General features: G+C 40.8%; 1 protein-coding gene across 1 annotated transcript in view; it reads right to left on the bottom strand.

Annotated features, from left to right (window-relative positions):
- Positions 1–21,908, bottom strand: part of LOC105467818 (RNA binding fox-1 homolog 1) — a 2,482,591-nt gene that overhangs the window by 1,584,874 nt on the left and 875,809 nt on the right.

Here is a 21,908-nt window from a genome sequence, read left to right as displayed (position 1 = left end):
TTATTGCTTTCAGTATGAGGACCAACCTAGTGTCAGCTGTAGCATCAAGGCTGGACACAGAAGTCTTCTTAGAGTGATATGATAAAATAAAAACATAACATAAGGTATTAAGGCTGGACACAGAAGTCTTCTCAGAGTAATACGGTAAAATAAAAACATAACGTAAGGTATCATGGCTGGACACAGAAGTCTTCTTACAGTAATACGGTAAAATAAAAACATAATGTAAGGTATACACGATTCTAAATTTTCTAATAGCTGCATTTTATTTAAAAAGTGAAAACAAATAAATGAAATTGATTGAATAATATGTTGAATTTAACCCAATACATCAAAAGATTATTTTATTGCGTAATTGGTACAAAAATTATCGAGATATTTTATATTTATTTTCACAGTAACTCTTCAAATGTGTGCATTTTATAAATATGCCTCAATTTCATCTAGCTACATTTCAAGTATTCAGAAGTACTGAGAAGTCACATATGGCTAGTGACTTCACAGCATAGCTCCAGATATCTTTAAGCACATTAAAATTTGAGAAACACTAGACTCAAGAGGTTTTCGGATATATTTCTAGCACCCCCAAGAATATTAATCAGTGCACGCTTCCCTTATTCATTTCTCTGAAGTGAGAAAATGCTCAGGTCAAAAACTTCTCTTTTCTCCATCAAAAATACAGAAAAAAATTTGTTTTAGGTTTTACAAATGCAAAGCAAAGTAGCTGTTACAAAAGTAGCAAGTCAATGTCACTCAACTGAGAATCTGTTATTAACATCCCATCTCTCCCTGAGTGTTGAACATTTATTTAATGGTGTGACCTTTCTTAGGTCTTGATTTCTAAATCTATGACGTGAACAAAGCCATAAACTGTCCTTGCTGGGATGCAGTGTGGTTTAAAATTGACTGGAGAACAGAATTATGTGAAAAGGTCCTACATGAATCTTCTTTAGAGGTTTACCACCACCTAACCTGCAATTCATTTCTGTAAGGTCAACTTAATTCTCACTTTTGGAATTCAAATCTATGTGTTTCTAAGGCCCATAGACACATCACTTCACATCTTTCAAACCCCTGCCTTGCCTGCCTCAGGACTTGGCATATAATGCTCAAACATTCCTTGAATTAAAAGGCCCACATGAACAGAGGGCAATTTTTTTTTAATTAATGGCAACTGGAGCCGGTGCCTCAAAAAGGTGAAACAGAAGAAAAACAATACAGAAAAATAACTTTCTTTAAAAAGAGAGAGATAAAATAATCTGAGATATGGAAGAGCTTTTTTTGGCCTTTTAAACCCAACCCGTTGACTCCATCTAAGGCAGCCCTCCTCATTACTCTCTTACTCCCTTCAAGCCATGTTGATGTCCTTCCAGTTTCTCCAACAGGTCAAACTTGTTCCTGAGGCCTCTGCACTTGCTGTTACCTCTGTCTGAGATGTTCTTCCTGTAGCTGTGGGCCCAGCTTGATTCCTTCCCCCTCTCTAAGCTTTAGTGGATGGTCGGGGAGCCTTTCCCGACCATCCTATCTCGATGAACCCCTCCTTGTTTTCTATCTCAGGACCACGTTGATTTGTTTTTCCTACTACCTGGCATAAGGCATAACCTGTTTCTGAGCTGTTTGCTTCTTTGTAACGTGGCTTCTCAGGAGAGTGTAAGCCCCATGAGGGCAGGACCATTGTTTTTAGTGTCTTTTCCTTCCTCCAGCACCTAGCTCTAGCAGACCCTTGAGATACATACATGTTGACTATTATGTGAATGTTATGACTTTGGGTTTTAGAGAGTTCTGGTGTAAAAAAGAACAAAACCTGCTCTAGTGAAAACCAGGGGAGGAGCCAGGCTCCCAGAACATACATATTAAGTAAAGAGACGCATCCCATCATACCTGACCCGGTAGCATGCACATAAATGCTGACTTGGATTACAGTCTGAAGCCATATGGAAGACAGTTTGGAACTTGAGTCTACCATGTACTATGTCTGTGATCTTGCGCATATTACATAACTGTCTTTGTCTGATTCCTTCTCCTAAAATGGGACACTGGAAGTACCTACTTCACAGAGTAGTAAAATTTAAATTAAAAAAAAAAAAAAACAACACCAGACTTGGCATATAGTAAACATTCAGTGCATGGCCACTATTAGCTATGTTGACTGCCAGAAAGTAAATTTCATGGCACCAGCAGGAAGGTAAGAGAGGGCTAATACCAATGGCCTGCGAAGGTGAGGTCACCGTTGCTTGATGTGTTGGCAGTCTCCACTATCATCTGGAAACTTTGAATGAAGTCGCTCTCATTTGTGGGTGAATTTTCCTTTTTTGGTGTAATTCTCCATCACATTTCAAATGGGTTATTTAATCCCTAGGATTTGATTTCCTGGCTGAAGTGGAAACGAAAATGCAAGTAAATACCATATTGGAAATCTGACTGTTCAATGAATCACAGAATTCTTTTCTCATTTGTCATAGGAAAGGATGAAGTTCAAGTTGTTAATAAGACAATCAGACTAAGCTCCTTGAGAAGCAATTATTATGGAAGACTATCCCCCCGTTCCTTATAGCTTTACCATTTTAATACTGAAAGGTATTTAACTGGAAATCACTTTTTTAAATAGCAGTCTCATAATCCTTCAGAAATCTCTCCCCGGCAGTATCAGTAGGAAGGTTTGTACATCTCACAATACAATGGGGAGGAAAATAGCCTACCAACCGTTTGCCACGGATCTGTGAGAACATCCCACAGAGAGCCAACCGCGGATGATAATTGCATTACTCTATTTCCTACAAATCCTGATCAACCAGAACCATCCATCCAGGTTAGGCACACACTTCTGCTGACTACGAGCAGCTCCCATGGCCTTTTCACCCTGGATTCAGAACCTACGATGAGGCTGCATCTGCTTTTGGTGCACGTTTCCCATGAATTTAATCCTTGACCAACGAGAAGTGCACTCCAGGCATATGGCATTCACGGTGTTTAACTCTCCAAGGGTTATCCTCAGTTTAGGGCCTCTCGTAAAACATCAAAGTGCAGATACATATGAGGCTGATCCTGGAAGGCCTCGCCACGTACTCAAAGCAGACAAACAAGATGCTCTCTCCTGCCCCTGGCAAACACGAGCATCCCCAACACCTGTTCTATTGCTTTCCCTATCTCAACAGGGGAGACAAACGCCCTCTTAAGAAGACCCACCTCTTCTTCTCCAATGTCTAGTGACTTCTATTTATACTTTCATATGAGAAAAGCACATTGTAATGACTGTAGGGAGCTTAAGGATCTGGGGGCTGGTCAAAGAAAAAGATATGACTGAAAGAGGAGGTAACACATGCACAGGCAGCTGCACAATGTCCCTTATAGCATGAGACTATCCAGAGGCGTGTGTGAGCAAGTCGTCATCCAGCAGTGGATGTAAGAGGAAGGGAACCCTGAGGAGGGGATTACTTGTCTAGATGATGTCATTCAGCAGCTCCTTGGGGAGTCTCTGGGTCAAAGGCCTCCAGAGGGGTGGGGCAACTTGGGGCCTTGTAACTACAAAGCCCTATCTCACCAAATGGGTAAGGCTGGTGAGGCTTTGTGAAATACGCAAAGCTGGCTGGTTGTAGATGGTTAAAAATCTATTCGTTCGGGATATTTTTTAAAAAATAATTGGATATATTAAAAAATTGAATTGGGGCCAGGCACAGTGACTCATGCCTGTAATCCCAGCATCTTGGAAGGCCAAGGCAGGCAGATCACTTGAGGTCAGGAGTTTGAGACCAGCCTGGCCAACATGGCGAAACCCCGTCTCTACTTAAAAAAAAAAAAAAAAGCTGGGCCTGGTGGTACGTGCCTGTAATCCTCACTACTCATAAGGCTGAGGTGGGAGGATTGCTTGAACCCTGGAGGCGGAGGTTTCAGTGAGCCAAGATCATGCCACCACACCCCAGCCTGGGCAACAGAGAGACTGTCTCAAAAAAAAAAAAAAATTGAACTTGGCATCAGTGGGCTTTCCAGCTACCAAGTCTCAGCCTGGAGTGAAGAAATACCCCAGCGTTCAATCCCTAGAGGTCATCATCTTAGGCTCGTTTACATTACTATAATCAAATCCCACAATACAAAGGCAATGACTCCAACAGCAGAGGGTCAGCTCTGAGACAGAGTGAAAACTTTCACTTTGGGGCTATAACTATAAGCTTCTGTAGGGCCCAGGTGCCCAGGGAGACTGAAGACTCCCTTCACAGGATGCTGGGTGGCACAGGAGAATGTGGACCCAGCATGGACAAACTGTCCAAGATAAAAGGGAATCTAGTTTCAGTTTTCGATGCCAAATACCTCTTAGTAAAATGTGGACAAATAATACAAACTCTGTGGTGCAAACAAAACACCTAGAGGGGTGAGTTCCAGCCCGCGAGTCACCAGTCTCCAGCCTCTGTCTCACACTTGAGGGTAGCTAGAAACCAGTGAGCTCCCCATGAAGGGAATGCACCTTTCCAGGCAAGCAAGAGTTCATTTTTTTAAGCTGTGTATTCTTTTCTCCTTGTATTTTTTTCTTGTGATATAATATACCTAACATAAAATTTACCTTTTAGCTATTCTTTTTTTGAGGGAGTCTCGCTCTGTCGCCAGGCAGTGGTACAATCTCAGCTCACCACAACCTCCTCTTCCCAGGGTCAAGAGATTCCTGGACCTCAGTGTCCTGAGGAGCTGGGATTACAGGCACGTGCCAACACGCTGAGCTAATTTTTGTATATGTTGTAAAGATGGGATTTCACCATGTTGCCCAGGCTGGTCTTGAATTCCGGAGCTCAAGTGATCCGCCTGCCTCAGCCTCCCAAAGTGCTGGAATTACTTTTAACTATTCTTAAGTGAATAGTTCAGTGGCATTTAGTGCGTTCACAATGTTATGCAGCCATCGCTGCTACCCTTTTCCATAATTTTATCATCTTCCCATAATGACACTCCGAATCCACTAAACACTAACTCCTTATTCCTCCCCCTTCAGCCCCTGGTAACCTCCATTCTATTTTCAGTTTCCATGTATTTGAATACTTTAGCATCCCTAGAAGTGGAACCATATAATATTTGTCCCTTTCTATCTGGTTTCTTTCACTTAGCATAATGTTTGCAAGGTTCATCCCTATTATAGCACATGTCAGAACTTTATTATGGTTTAATGGACAAATGACTTTCATATGTGCCAAGTCTTATTTATTCATTTATCCATGGATGGGCATTTGGGTGGTTTCCACCTTTTGGCTATTGCAAATAATGCTACAATAAACACTGGTATACAAGTATCTGTCCAAGATTCTGTTTTCGATTCCTTTGGGTATATTCATAGGAATGGAAATGCTGCATCATAAGGCAATTTTAGGTTTAGCCTTTTGAGGGATCTCCTAAAATTCTGTAATGCTTCCAAAGTACCTCCCTGAGTTATGCAAACATTTTCTTCTGATAGCCATGTGTGTTAAAATGCTAATATTCTCCAGAGAACAGCAGTTTATATATTTCCAATAGTTTTTTTTTTTTATGGTTTGCTGAAAAATTGTTTTATTTTTCTACTGGTGGTATTTCAGTCTTTTAAACTAATATCCTTTCTACTTATCCTGAAGCTTATTGGCAGTAGCTTTGGTGCTTTAATCAGAGAGTATATTTTATACACACACACACACACACACACACACACACACACACAGACACACAGGTCACATTCTGTAACCCGGCAGAATGGATGACAAAGGTCCTATGGCTTTTTCTTCCCATTAACTAACAAGATAAAGTTACTCCCTTCCCCTTCAATAAGGGAAGAGCCAGTGAGCCCCAGGGTGCTGACTCAGCATATTGGCCTCCTACTGTCAGTCAATCATTAACAGGGAGCGGATGTCTCAAGGAAGGCCCAGTCAGCACAATATAAGCCCGGATGTGACAAATAGCCCATGCAGGGATGAGGCTCCATGGCAGGGTATTATGTCTTCAGAGATTAACTCGAATGAGAAAGTGGTGAAAATGGCAAAGAAAAGGATTAGGGAATTCATAAAATGCATTTGTTCATTCAATAATTCCCAGCAGGTAGAAAGCTCCTTCAAAAATATGTGTGTGAGTGTGTGTGTGTGTGTGTGTATGTGTGTGATCTTTTAGACACAAGGTTCTGTTATAAATAACATAAATACACAAATTATTGAGGACTCTTCCCCACTGTCAAGAAGCTCACAGACTAGCAGAGGAGATAATCAGGTGGTTAATTAAAAGAAAAAAAATAAAAAATAACAAAAAGGGCCGGACACAGTGGCTCACGCCTGTAATCCCAGCACTTTAGGTCAAGGTGGGCAGATCATTTGATGCCAGAAGTTCGAGACCAGCCTGGCCAACATGGTGAAACCCCATCTCTACTAAAAATACAAAAATTAGCTGGACATGGTGGTGTACGCCTATAGTCCCAGCTACTTGGGAGGCTGAGGCAGGAGAATTGCTTGAACCCAGGAGGCAGGGGTTGCAGTGGGCAGAGATCATGCCACTGCACTCCAGCCTGGGTGAGAGAGTGAATGACACTCCATCTCAAAAATAAAATAAAATAACAAAAAGAGTCATTGAGTACTAACTCTGTCTTAGGCATTTTATAGGTATTGCCTCACTTAATCCCACAGTCATCCTATAAAGATAGGTACCGTTAGTTACTCCTTCTTTTACAGAGGAAGAAACGGTCTGAGAGAGATCAATGAACTTGTGCACATTCACCCAGCTGGTAAATGTAGAAAGCAGACTAGCCCTGATACCCTTGACCTTAAGAGCTCCCCACCTGTTAATCACCATGCTACACTAAGCTCCCAAAGGAACAGTTGTCCCCACTGAGTTGAGCCTTAGAAGGATGAGCAGGAATGCTCCCTTGGACAAGGCAGACACAGTGTACAAGCAAATGGAGTGACAAAGTCAAACATGCCAAGAACAAAAGGTTAATGTGGCTGGATCATTCTTGGAGGCTAGGATTTGGGGGTGCTGGGTATGGGCAGTGGCCTGAGATGAAGAGAAGCAGGTAGGATCCAGGATTTCAAGCATCATCATTTTCCCTGGTGTTTCTCCAAAGGTGGTCCACAGCACACTCAGCACACTGGAGGTGACCCACCATGTACACAGGCCAGCTGACATCACACTCACTGGGGCACCTTGTAAAGAATACAGACTCCTGAGGCTCCCACAGACACATTAAGTCTGTGTATCAAAGCAGAGTCTAGAGTCTCTGTTTTGATCAGCTCTCCAGGTGTGTCTTGTGCACCCTGAAGCTCCCATAAACCTGCAGTGCATGTATTTTGATGGGTTGGCAGGGCTGTGCCTGGACATACAGGACACACTGGGTACACACTCCCAACATGCCAGTTGGACAGGAAGATTTATTTTTTATCAGGATATGGTTGATTGTAATATTAGGACACACATGGATAAATCATAAAGTAGAATGTAAAATTGCAAAATGCATTCACGTAAGATGAAGTGTGAAAGCTCTAGGAAATAATAAAAAGAAATCTGCAGGAAGAACAAGCTGTTTCACACGACAGCCCCAGACTTCCTTGTCCTCTCTACTCTTCACCAGCCCCCACCATAAATCCAGAAGCATGCGTTCTGTACACCAGAAACATTTGGATGAAAAAGAGCGAAGGGCTGCAGTGAATGTTAGCAGCACCAGAACTGACGTCTTATACAGAGGAGAAACACAGGGACAGATCTGAGTTGCTAAAAGGTTACTCAGCCATCCGAATTCAGAGCCACAAGCAAGAACAACACACAAGAGGCTGAGAAGGAAAGGCAAAATTAATATTAATAATTAATAACAATTATTATAAGCAGCTAATATACTCACTGAGCCAAAATGATTTCTTTATATAATCCTCACATAAGAAATATGGTATAGGTTTTACCAGTATACCTATAAAACCTATGTGGAAACTGAGGCTCAGACAAATTCCATGACCCACCCAAGATCCCATGACAAGCAAGATGGCAAAGAGGATGCCATTCACTCCAGTGCCCCCTTGGGAAAGCACAACATGGGAAATTTGCTTACAAAGAGATTGGAATCCTCCAACATTGCTGATGGGAATGTAAAATGGGGTGGTTGAAGTGGGAAACAGTTTGCTGATACCTCAGTAAGTTAAACATAGAGCTACTGCATGATTCAGCAATTCCACTCCTAGGTATGTGCCCAAAACAACTGAAAACGTGTACTCAAACAAATACTTCTCCAAAAATACTCATAGCAGCTATTTACATCAAGGAAATGATGAAAACAAGGCAAATGCTAATGAATGGATAAACAAAATGCGGTCTATCCATACAATGAAATGTTATTCAGCCATAAAAGGGAATGAAGCACTGGTATGTGCTACCACTTGGCTGAACTTCAAAAAAAACACTATACTAAATTAAAGAAGTTGGACACAAACAGACACATACTGTATGAATTCATTTACATGAAATATCTGAAATAGGAAAATATCTATGTAGAGAAATCAGATTAGTGATTGCCAAAGGCTGGGGCAGAGGAGAAGGAATAAGAGTGACTACTTATTGGATACAGGGTCTCCTTCTGGGGTGACAAAAATGTCTTAGAACTATGCCTCTAATCCTAGTGTTTTAGGAGGCTGAGGTAGGATCGCTTAGGGTCAGGAGTCTGAAACCAGCCTGCGGATACCCTGTGGAATGATTTGAGTCACAAAAATTATGACAATATTAGATTATAACTCACCCTCAAAATAACTGTTGAGTCAATAATGATATAAACACTGAAAAAATAAATGGAGGAGAATGAAAAATGCTTCCTTACACAAGTGTTCCAATTAATACATGTACAGGGCATGAGAGGAAATTGAAAATCACCATTAGGCCATCAAAGTAATAAATTAGGATACTTTTAAGTTCAAAGGTTAAAAACAATCTTACCGTGAAGAAACTTGGCAAATGCCTTCTCAACTAAGTGATCAAGGCTAATATCAGTAGTAAAAAGAGACACAGACATCGTTGACCCTCCAGTGTGACATGCTAAGGACACATCACTTTCATGGCATCCTTTCCAATAACACATAAATTCATTCTAATCAGGGTCAAACAGCAGATAATCCCAGCTGAGAAATATCCCTTTAAAAATTATAAAATTAATATTAATAATTAATAACAATTATTATGAACAGCTAATATTCATTGAGCCAAAATGATTTCTTTATATAATCCCCATCTAAGAAACATGGTGTAGGTATTCTCATTATATCTATAAAACCTATGTGGAAACTGACACTCAGACATATTATATGACTCACCCAACATCCCATGACAAGCAAAATCAAACGTATCAAAATCATGAAAGATCAAAACAAACAAACAAACAAACAAACAGGAATTGTCACAGTTTCACAGATTGGAGGGAACTAAGGTACAATGGTCTGAACGTTAGTGCCCTCCCCATATTCACACGTTGAAACCTAATCTCTAATGTGATGGCATTGGGAGGTGATTACGTCATGGGACCAGAGCCCTCATGAGTAGGATTAGTGAAGAAGACAGACAGACAGATAGAGAAAGAGAGAAAGAGAGAAAGGAAGAAAGGAAGGAAGGAAGAAGAGACACAGAAAGAGAAAAAAGGAAGTAAAGAAGGAAGAAAAGACAGAGAAAGAGAGGGAGAGAGAAAGAGAGGGGGAAGAGAGGGAGAGAGAAAGAGAGGGGGAAGAGAAAGAGAGACAAAGAAAAAGAAAGAAAGGAAGGAAGGGAAGGGAAGGGAAGGGGGAAGAGGAAGGGAGGGAGGCAGAGAGGGAGGGAGGGAGGGAAGAGGGAAAGAAGCAAAGAAGGAAGGAAGGAAAAGGAGAGGAGAGAAGAGGAGAGGAGAGGAGAAAAGGGGGGGAAGGAAGGAAGGAAGGAAGGAAGGAAGGAAGGAAGGAAGGAAGGAAGGAAGGAAGGAAGGAAGGAGAGGGAGAGAGAGACAGACAAAGAGAGAAAGAGGGAGAGAAGGAGAAAGGGAGAGAGAGAGAGAAAGGAAGAAAAGGAGGCGGAGGTGGAGGCGGAGGTTGCAGCAGCAGCAGCCACTGCCGCCATCCAAGACAGTTACCTTGACCCTTACACCATGTGATGACATGGCAAGAAGATGCCATCTATGATCCTGGAAACCAGCACTTGCCAAACATTGAATCTGCCAGTATGTTGATTTTGGACTTTCCATCCTCCAAAACTATGAGAAATAAATTTCTTTTTAAAAAATCTACCCAATGCGAGGTATTTTGTTATAGCAGTCTGAATGAACTGAGACATAAGGTGATATGGCAACTAAAAACAATGTGGAATAATGGAATAGATCCTGGAAGAATAAAAGAACCGGAGTAAAATCTTGTAAACTCAGTGAAGTATATATTTCAGTTGACAGCATGGTCCTAATGCTAACTTATTAGTTTCTATTATTGTATTATGGTGATGTAAAATGTTAATATTCAGAGAAGATGGGTAAAGACTATACAAAAATTCTCTGGACTACTTTTGCAACTCTTCTGAAAGTGCAAAATTATCTCAAAAATTTTTAAAATTATTTATAGCTGCTCCTTCAAAAGTTACAGATGTCCATCTTGTGTTCTTACTAGAAATATTTCGCTTTATTACCAACAAAATTACTCTGCTTTCACTGTGTTTAGAAGAAAATATTTAATCATCATGGTGGGAAGGAAACTAGATCATTAAGGGACGTAGAATACATAAAAAATCTCAAAGAAAACTTGACTATGTATTTTTTCCAAATATTTTAAAGCTAACTCCTCTTAGATGGTGTCTTACTCCATTTTGTGCTGCTATAACAAAATAGCTGAGAATGAGTAATTTATAAAGAACAGAAAGGTATTTCTCACAGTTCTGGAGGCTGGGAAGTTCAAGACCAAGGTGCCAGTAGACTCAGCTGTTGAGTGAAAGCTACATCCTCCAGAGGAGAGGAATGCTGTGTCTTCACAACGCAAAAGGCGGAAGGCCAAGAGAGCCAAATGCTACCAGAAGCCTCTTTTTACAAGGGGCTATATCCCATTTATGAGGGAGGAGCCATTATGGCCTAATCACACCTGAACGGCCCCACCTCTTAATCCTATCACATTGGCAACACCAGAATTTTGGAGCAGAACCATTCAAACCATGAAAGGTGATCTAATACTGTACGGTGAACATAATTGTTCTTTTGCTGATCACTTGAGATGTATGACAAACTTGGAAAGGAAGGTGAAACCGTCTTCCGAGTTTTAAAGGTAACTGTCATGCATTTTTTGTATGTTTAGCATACTTCCAAAGATGTCCACAAATTCACAGGAATTTACACACTCAGAGTAATTTGTGGCTTTAATTCTTTACCCCCTGAACGCTCACCCTTCTCATAGGGACTCCCTTTCGTTTCAGTCTAGCTTACCCAAGAATGGAACTCAGCATCTCAGCCTTTATTTATCTACAACTACTCCAGGAAGGCTTTGGTGAGAGCATCCGACTTAACTGTAGTTTGGAGTTGCAGAGGAATTTTTAATCTTGAACACGCACCCTATTCAGAATTAGATGTTTAAATACTCTAGCTCTTGAAAGGACTTCTAGCATCTGCCAATGAAGATTATCTCAATATCTTTTACTGTAGAGCCTCCAGTCTCTCTCTCTCTCTGTCTCCCAATTTCATCTCATCTCTTCTCTGCTGTCTCACGTCTCTAAGTTCCTAGTAATATCTTCTTAATGGGGGTTCTGTTTTCTCGCCTGTCAGCTGAGGTACGTGTACTTGCAAAGAAGAAGAAGCCCAACTCAAACTTGATTAAACGGCAACGAAAGATGCTGTCACACATAACAGGAAATCTAGGCACTCTAGTATTCATACAAGCTAGCAGATGTTTTTAGTTTCAGAAGTTCCTCTTCACTCTGCTCCTCTCCTCACCTGCGCTGGCTTCATCTCCAAGCAGGTGGGTAAGTGGCTGCTGCAGTTGTGGTTATCATATACATGCAAGAAAATCTCCACTGCAATGCACGGTAATATCTTCCTACAGCCTTCTTGGTAATAAGAAAACTTTAACAGCTTTTTAAACATTATTGTTATACTTTAAGTTCTGGGAAACATGTGCAGAACGTGCAGGTTTGTTAGGTATACACGTGCCATGGTGGTTTGCTGCATCCATCAACCTGTCATCTACATTAGGTATCTCTTCTAATGCTGTCCCTCCCATAACCCCCCAGCCCCTGACAGGCCCCGGTGTGTGATGTTCCCCTCCCTGTGTCTACGTGTTCTCATTATTCAATTCCCATTTATGAGAGACGACATGTGGTGTTCAGTTTTCTGTTCCTATTAGTTTGCTGAGAATGATGGTTTTTAGCTTCATCCATGTCCCTGCAAAGGACATGAACTTATCCTTTTTTATGGCTGCATAGTATTCTATGGTGTATATGTGCCACATTTTCTTTATCCAGTCTATCATTGATGGGCATTTGGGTTGGTTCCAAGTCTTTGCTACTGTGAAGACTGCAGCAATAAACATAGGTACGTATGTGTCTTTACAGTAGAATGATTTACAATCCTTTGGGTATTAGAAAGAGATATTTATATCTTGCTAGTGCACATAGTATTATTTTCCTATTCCTTCACAAATCTGTGTGGGCCAGGAGAATACCACAGCTCCAGGAGGGCAGAGGCCTGAGACCCTGGAGATTATCATATGTAATTTAGACCATGAATTGGGGAATTATGATCACAAGACAAACCCAGCCCACTGTGTAGCTTGGTAAATAAACTTTGCAAATAAACAACAAGTAGTTACAAGAAAGATTATTCGGCCCACAGGACAAAACTCCTGGCTCTTTATAGAAAAAGTTTGCTGACCGCTAGCTTAGAGTAATGAGATGCTATACTTGGAATTTATCTCAGCAATCTTGTACCACCTGGCTGCCACGCAAGGACAGAGGGAAAAAAAAATGGATGTTATGCAGACAAGTACAGATCTCACTGTAGCCCAGCCCTTGGGCTAACCAACATGCACAAATCCATTCAAGGGCTACTCTATTAAGACATCCTCACTATTGCATATGGCTTCAACTCACTTTATTTTATATAATTATCCTAATAATAAATACCTCCTTTTGCCTTTTCTGTGGAAAAGTGTAAAGCACGCAATCCTGTGCAAGCCTTTTATTCGTACTTATTAAATTCTAAGGGGCAGTGAAATCCTAAAACTTGAAATTTATGCTCCACATTATGCCAACTATTTCTTACAAGAATTCTAGTTAGGTAGGAGACTGGCAGGATGCACTTCCGGGTCCTGACAGGATGAAGTAAAAACAAAACGGCAGGAACTAGTAAATGGTGATGAAAGCAATACCCAGATACCCTCACTGCTCATTAGCAGAAGACACCCACTAGTGCTAGGACAGTTTACCGATGCCATGCCAATCACCTGGAAGCTGCCACCCCTTTCCATGACAACAACCTGGCAGTTACTGTTCCTTTCCCACAAAGTTCTAAATAACCACCCCTTAATTTGCATTAACTTGTCCCTTAATTTGCATTAACTTGTCCCTTAATTTGCATGTAACTGAAAATGGGTATAAGTGGGTATAAATACAGTTGTGAATAGCCCATATGTGGCCGACTCTGGGTGCAGTGCCTATGAGTTAGCCCTCCTCTGCAAGGAGCCATATCATTCAATAGAGGATTGCTGTCTAACACCACCTGCTTGCACATGAATTCTTTTCTAGGTAGGCCAAGAATCCTCCCAGGCTAAACCCCAACTTTTGGACTTGCCTGTCCTGCATCACCAGCCATTAGTCATCCTACACATTAATACATTCTAACATACATTGCAAAGGGGTTTGCTGCCAACAGACAAGGCAAGCATATCATTATTTGCTTATAAAAGTATCAGAAAGATACTCATAAAACAGTATCAGAAAGACTGAACTAAAGGCAGTGTTAGTAGTCCACAAGTTACACCCCTCTCCAAGAAAACTTTTATGCCATTGATTCTCATTGGCCAGTTCCATTATGAAAATGAGAAATAAACAACTATAAATATAACTGCAGCAACTATTGCCTAATTATACTGTAAGTAATGAGATCCAAAAAGCTACGTACACACAAAAAGGTGATGCTCATGCTAGAATTTTCTCACTGCCTTCAATTTCAAAGGCAGTCCAACAATTTAATGCCACATGAGATATTATTCTTAATTGCATAAGATGGAAATAATATTCATCAAAGACTCTAACTGTAAAATGGCCAACGACAGAAGAATTTCCTCACTGAAATCAGATGAGATATCACTCTTAATTGCATAAGATGGAAATAATATTCATCCAAGAATCTAACTGTAAAATGACCAGCAAGAGAAGAATTTCATCGCTGAAATCAGATCATTCTGTAATAACACAAAACTTTTTTCCTTGTGAATATGAGAGATGAAGGGAGAAAAAAATAATGAGTACATACCTATCTAGAGATTGACAACTGGAAAGAATGGTAAATAAAGACTTTCTCCCCAGGTGGCAGTAGTTTGAATAGTCATGCTTAGTCCTAAGTGAAATCTCTTTGACAGAAACCCGCTCTATTTAGAACAGCTGGATACCAGCCCTAGGGTGTCAGATCATAATAATGAAATGTCATTATTATGCTGCTGGGGATACAGGTTTCTCTGGGATGGGAGCAAAGGAGAATGGCCTGGCAGTGGAATAATAGATGTAAGGAGACACAGGGACCACGGCCTCTCCGACTCCTTCAAATCAATTCAAGACAACAAACATTCCTAGCGCATGTTACATGCTAGGCATTCAGCCGCTCCCATACTCCAAATGTGGGTGAATCCCAAGGTCCAGTTTCAATTTCTTCTTTTCTCCCTCTTCATACCCCTATGGTGTCCTTAGTCTTGCTCTCCACTGTGAGGAACAGAGGGCACGACTTCAAGACCTCAGTATCAACAAATGTGGAGACAGGCAATTTCTGCCTTTGCTTCAATAGCTATGTCTCTGTGATGCTTCTGGTCATCTCACCGCGTCCACAGGATGGCTGCCACAGTACCATCAACAAATCCACACAAAACCTTGCACTTTTCATCACCCAGAAAAATTTCCTTTTATGTCGCTGTCGTTCTTCTGGCTCTTTACTTCCCTGAAGTAGTATTAAAACTCACACCAGTATCATAGCCTCATGGTGGCTATGTTGACGCTTAACCTTGGATTTGGCCACATAACTTGCTTTGGCTAATGCGAGGTTACAGGAAGTGATGTGAGCGGAAGCTTAAAATGTCCTTTTGCAATCAGCCTCACCCTCTTGTCCGTCTGTAATTCACCAAGAGAAGAAAATGTCCAAAGAAGTCTGATCCAAGGAGAATGAAAGACACCAGGGCAGATGTGAACTCAACTTGCATCTTGGAGTCTGCAATCCAGTCCGGACTAGCCACATAGCTCTCACATGCTTACTCTTCTATAGACTCGTGAGTAAGCAAAGTATGTGAGGAACTACACTTCAGGATGGTTTGTAACATAGAACCATGGTGGCAATAGCTGTCTGATAGATTTTTCTTGGCTTCAGTGGTGCTTCCTTAACACTTCTAGGCCCAAATGAAGTTATAAATGCAAACGATAAACAGGACAGACTTAAAAGCTGATGCAGCAAATTACTTTCCAACATGTTCCAACTCCCCTCTGCAAAGATTTCCAAACCAGTCAAACCCGCTCTGATCTCTCAGATGTAACATCCTCCGAACACCTGCTAAGTATTTCACTCAGACACCTCCCTTCTTTATATCAAACTCTGGGCAGGTAAAAATGATTCCACTCCATCTCTTATCTCAGAACTTGCTCCCTGTCTTTTTTCTTTTCTTTTCTTTTCTTTTTTTTTTTTTTTTTTTGATATGGAGTTTTGCTCTAGTCGCCCAGGCTGGAATGCAATGGCACAATCTCAGCTCACCACAACCTCTGCCTTCTGGGTTCAAACGATTCTCCTGCCTCAGCCTCCCAAGTAGCTGGGATTACAGGCGTGCACAACCATGCATGGCTAATTTTTTTATTTTTAGTAGAGACGGGGTTTCTCCATGTTGGCCAGGCTGGTCTCGAACTCCCGACCCACGTGATCTGCCCACCTCGGCCTCGCAAACTGCTGGGATTACAGGCGTGAGTCATCATGCCCTGCCTCTGACTTCTTTAATGCACCTTTATAACTCAAGTGACTGCTACTCAACATGTCAAGGTAAACTTTTATTTCTCTATTAGAATGCACATATTGAATAAACATTTGAAGTACCATTTACTATATTCATTTATTGAACACTGACAAGATTCCAGACACTATTCTCAATTCTTACCTGCATTTCATCCTATAACCCTTACAGTAGACATTCTTAAAGTCCACAAAATGTATTATCTTCTTCATAACAATGAAGAACTTAATGGTTGATTGGCTCCAGCTAGATAATTGGTCTGAAATATACCAGTTATTGGCTTCAAAACCACTCTTCCACTGGGCCAAGTGTTTTATGTGAAATATTTCATTCAATCTATAACATCAACGACTTTTTTTTGTCAGATCAGTAAATGGAAAATGAGAGAGATTAGGTTTTAACGATTCTTTAATAATCACACCTTTAGCATATGTTTCTTAAGTCCAAAACCACTTCTCCTCTGGGCCAAGTATTGTATGTGAATCATTTATATCAATCCATACACTTATCCCTTTTTGTCAAATCACTTAAAAGAAGATGAGTTTAGATGGTACTGATTCTTTAGTAATCACACCTCTAACGCATGTCTGAATTTCTGAGCCCACTACCTACATCCAAACAATGTTTAAAAAGTCTTACTTTGTTTCTTCTCATTCCAAATCATTCTGCGTTTTGCCCCAGAATTAAACTCCTTAAAATACTGCCTTCATCGTCACAGTTTTCTCCTGCCCTGCTACCACCAATGACTCACATTAGAAATATCCAGTTTATTTTGATGATCTGTCAAAAACCACAGTCCTGGAGTTTTGCTCTATAACTCCAATGGGACGTGCCTATAAGAAGATTCCATCACACACTTAATATCCTTTTAAGAAATTCACTGACAAAGTGGGTGAAAGTAGGATGACAAACTTTCTTAGAAACTCCTTAACTCAAAAGGTTTTGGTGGTTTCACAGCCCACCTTGTGTATCAGGTAAAGTCCAACTTTCTTATTCAAGGGCTTCAAGAAAATAAGCCCATTCCAGTTCACCACAAAACTAGTTCTAACAAGACAACTGATTGAGTCTTAAGAAAGAATGTTGTCCCAAGGCTGATATGAGACCTGTATATCCAACAATGGGGCGACGTTGCATTTCTGTTCTGACTGGTAAGACATCTGTTCCAGCAAGTCAGTGTATGTGGCGTACTTTCCATTAAGAATTATGAATATCATTCTCGTATTGCCATTTTTCTTTGTGAAATGCCCTCACGCTCTCGCTCTCTCTCTCTCTCTCTCTCTCTCTCGCCCATCCTTCAAGGCAAATCACACTTCCTAAGTCTAGCATGAGATCTGACCCCCCCATTCCATGCCTGTATAACCCACAAGAATCTCTTCCTTCTGCTGAACCCTCATAAATATGCTGGTACCTGTCATGACTTCCTTGAAATACCATTTTCTGCACATGCTTTTCCCTTACTCCACACTAGCATTTTGCAGTCTCAACACTATTGACATTGTGGGCCAGGCAATTCTTTGTGGTGGGGGCTGGTGCTGTGCATTGGAGGATTATTAGCAGCATGTCTGGCCTCTACCCACTAATGCCAGCAGCACTGCCTCCCTGGTCGCAACAATGAAATAGGTCTCAAGGCATGGCCTACTGTCCTCTTGGCGGGGGAGGGGGCGGGGGCAAAACTGTCCCCCATTGAGAACCACTGCTCCGGATTACACAGTTCTCGAGGACTGACATGATATCCAACCCCTCCACTCCTATTTCATGCCACTCGTGGAGTGTCCTTCACACAGAAAGTGCTCAGTGTTATGGCGGATTGATTTCACATTCTCATGGATCCATCTTAATTGGAGGGTTTTGTTTTTTGAAACAGCCCAGCGGGTAGTTGTTCTAATCTGCCATTAAGTCCACATCATTTCACAAATGACTGCTTAAAAATGCACACTACTTAGGTATCAATTGTGTTTGTGCAGGATACAGAATTCTGCTTCTCCTAATAGGATCATCTTCTGAAAAGGCAATCTTTTATTTTATTTTATAATTTTTTCAGTGCCTACCTAGAATTCTGTGCTATTCTCTAGCAATCATCAATTTCCAGAGAGGTTATTTATGAAGCTATAGAGAATTCTGATGATGCTGCAAAGAAGTCACAATGACCTACAGAGAAAAAGCCAGGGCACCAGAGAGCTGACAGAATAATGAACCAAAAAAAAAAAAAAAATGAAGAAAATACAGAAAACCAAAAATTAGAGTGAAAAACCTATTGTGATCATCCACAAAATATACCCTTATCCATAGACAGTAGATGTGCTGATAGATTAAACATATTAATTTTTTAAATCCTTGGTTTTATAATAAATCACATGAGGTTATTTATTCCATGTGTGGTATTAACATTATTTTGATAAAGTGATTGATAATGGTAATTATTAGATACCCAAGATACATAAAAAAGTGATTTCCAAGCATAAAAGGTAAAACCACACGGCTACAACTGGAGAAAAACTCTGTATTTGATTCAGTTCAACAAGATTTCTGCTCTTTTTTAAAAAATTTATATAATATCCTATTTGATGTAAAATTGAAGAAAAGAATGTAACTTATCCTTAAGCCAACTTTTTAAACTGAAATGTTATACAAAGATTCCTGTGGCATTTCAGCTGCCCTTAAATTTTAATAATACTGATAAAATATTCTACTATCCCCAGTCAAGTAATTTTTTATCTTTAATTGGTAAGCCCTCATTTATTATTTCTAAAGCATAAAAATTCTAATATCTAGGATTTATAACTTACCCAGGCAATCGTGACTGCAAATGTATTTTTAAGTGCACTCGAAAATAGAGAAAGCAAATGAACACTAGGGAAATTTAAGTTTGGACTACACTGGAAATAGAGTTTTTTATAACAAATATATCATCGACTAACTATATTATGCCTCATGAGTGAAAAAACATCTTTCTGCAATTCCCGGGGTGATAAGAAAGGCTTTTCAGGGAACAAGAAGAAGAAAATAAGTCAGTAGAGGAGACCCACGTCTTTCCAATATGGAATTTACCACAGATCATTTCAAAATTGACAGAGAAGTTAAACCTGAAATATGACATGAAGATTCAATATAACATAAATATTACATATCGATCCAAAGATGATCAAGAAATTCTTTTTGCTGCAGGCATTTTTGTGTGTGTGTAACATAAGCTTTACTCAAATATTAAAGGGGAAAGGGGGCAATGAGCTCGCAGAAAACCGAAGGCACAATTCAGAAAATGCCCCCACTGATACTGACAGTGGTCATGTCCATGGCATGATAAAACCATTAAGACTAAACCCCCATTCTTGTACAATGGAGAATAAAGTTGTATTTCTAACCCACTGTATTAAGCTGAATAATCACTCCCCAAACATATCAGGGCCTAATCTCTGTAGTCGGTACATGTTAACTTGTGAGAGAAAAGGGTCTTTGCAGATGAGATTCAATCAAGGATCTTCAGATGGGGTGATTATTCTGGATTATCTAGGTGGGTCCGAAATATTAATACAATCACAAGTGTCTCTATAAGAGAAAGCAGAGGGAGATCCGACATGTACAGAAGAGAAAAGGTAATGAATGTGAAGATAGGGACATAGATTGGAAGGAGCCAGGGATGTAGTCCCAAGCTAGTCAAGGGCAGCACCCACCAGAAGCTAGAAGAGGAAGGAACAGACATTCCCCCAGGACCTTGAGAAGGAGCAAGGCCCCACCAGCACCTCTATGTGACTTCAGAGTTCTGTCATCTAGAACGGTGAAAGAATACATGTCGTGCCAAGCCACCAACTGTGTGACAATTTATTGCCCCAAAAAACATTTACAAACTCGCCATATTTTCTTAGTGCCTGCTTCCTAATCCATCCCAACTTCTACTATTTAATAATAATGGAAATGATGATAATGCCACCTAATAGCACAGCACCACCTACCCTGTAGCAGCATTTGCTGTGCGACAGGCACTTGGTTAAACCCATCGTTGTATTGCATTCTTCCACCCTCATATTGCAACCACCTCACAAGTGTTAGTATCTCTGTTTCACAGAATAGGAAACAATGATCCATTGTCACATGACTGCCCAATGACAGAGCTGTCAAAACTCAGAAAGCTGATTCCAGGGCCCTCTCCTGTAACTGCTCTGATACACTACCCCGAGCGTCATTCTTTATCTCAAGGAGAAAAAGCTTGGGTCTAAAAGACAACAGACACACGTATATTGCATTAAATTCAGGGATCACCCATATTACAATACATTCCTAGTCATTAAAGTTTTTCTTTTAAGAGGTAATACATGTGTGTTGGTCTCTTCATTTGATATCTGATTCTTACGGTCCATTAAGTATTGGTATTAATAGTGAGCCTAATACTTTCATCAGAGTTAACAGCAAAAGGTAGCTGTGTGTGACATCACAGGTGGGATTTTTTTTTCAAGCCTAATCTTAATTGATAAGGCAAGAAAGGCAATGATTTTTTGGAGGAAGCATGGCTAAAACTCTGAAGTTCAATTTCCAGGGAACTGGTGGCAGCATAAATTAATAGAATCAACTACTAATTATTTCCTTCTCAGTGCTCAAAGTAAGGTATAGATAGTAAGATCTAGCAAGTGCTCTTCATCCACCCATCCATCCATCCACCTACCCATCCATCCATCCACCCATCCATCCAACCACCCACCCACCCATCCATCCACCTACCCATGCATCTAGTCATCCTTTCATCCATCCACCAGTTCATTCACCAATTCATCTATTTATCCGTCCATCCATGCTTCCATACATCTATTAATCCTGTACTGAAAGCAGCCTGAACTAATATTGTCTGAAAAGCAATACCTCACTTCATTTTAATTAATATGTAGAGGATATATTATGACACTATACTAGGGGACAAATTTATCATCTGACATCTTTGCAGATTAAGTTTAGCTTCAGAGGAGTGTGTCTTACTAAACAAAAACACAAAGATATGTGCCCTGAGCATGTGGGTAAGAAAGAGCTTATCTCAAAGAGGCAACACCTATTAATGCTGTGTTACGAAAGTGACTTGCCTGGAGGGTCATTTCATGGGTAGTGACAAGGGAGACTCCAAGCCTTCCCTAGCAGACCCACTATAGATATCATCAGGTACTAGGAGGTCACCAGGCCACGATAAGCAAAGAGGCCACAGATGGGGACCCAGAAGAAACCAATGGCAAGGCCCATGGATAAAAAACCAAAACAGCAAAGGCACAACCACCACTTTCCAAGGACTGTGTTCATCTTAGCAGCAACAGGAGAGGAGGCAGGTACATCAGCTCTTCTCTGGGCATGCTGATTATATTTACTTCACTCAAATGTTCTAAACGGCACTCTTCAGAGTGATTGCAGGAATGTTTTAAAAGAAGGAGGGGCTGTCAGGCATGGTGGCTCATGCCTGTAATCCCAACCCTTTGAGAGGCAGAGGCGGGTGGATCATGAGGTCAGGAGATGGAGACCATCCTGGCTAACACAGTGAAACCCCGTCTCTACTACAAATACCAAAAACAATTAGCCGGGCATGATGGCGGGCGCCTGTGGTCCCAGCTACTTGGGAGCCTGAGGCAGGAGGATAGCGTGAACCTGGGAGGTGGAGCTTGCAGTGAGCCAAGATCAGGCCACTGTACTCCAGCCTGGGCGACAGAGCGAGACCCCATCAAAAAAAAAAAAAAAAGAAAAGAAAGAGGGGCATTTTAATTCCTTATGATATGCATACTTCCA

The sequence above is a fragment of the Macaca nemestrina genome, chromosome 18, assembly GCF_043159975.1.
Source record: "Macaca nemestrina isolate mMacNem1 chromosome 18, mMacNem.hap1, whole genome shotgun sequence".
NCBI lineage: Eukaryota > Metazoa > Chordata > Mammalia > Primates > Cercopithecidae > Macaca > Macaca nemestrina.
This window is presented reverse-complemented; position numbering and strand designations above follow the sequence as displayed.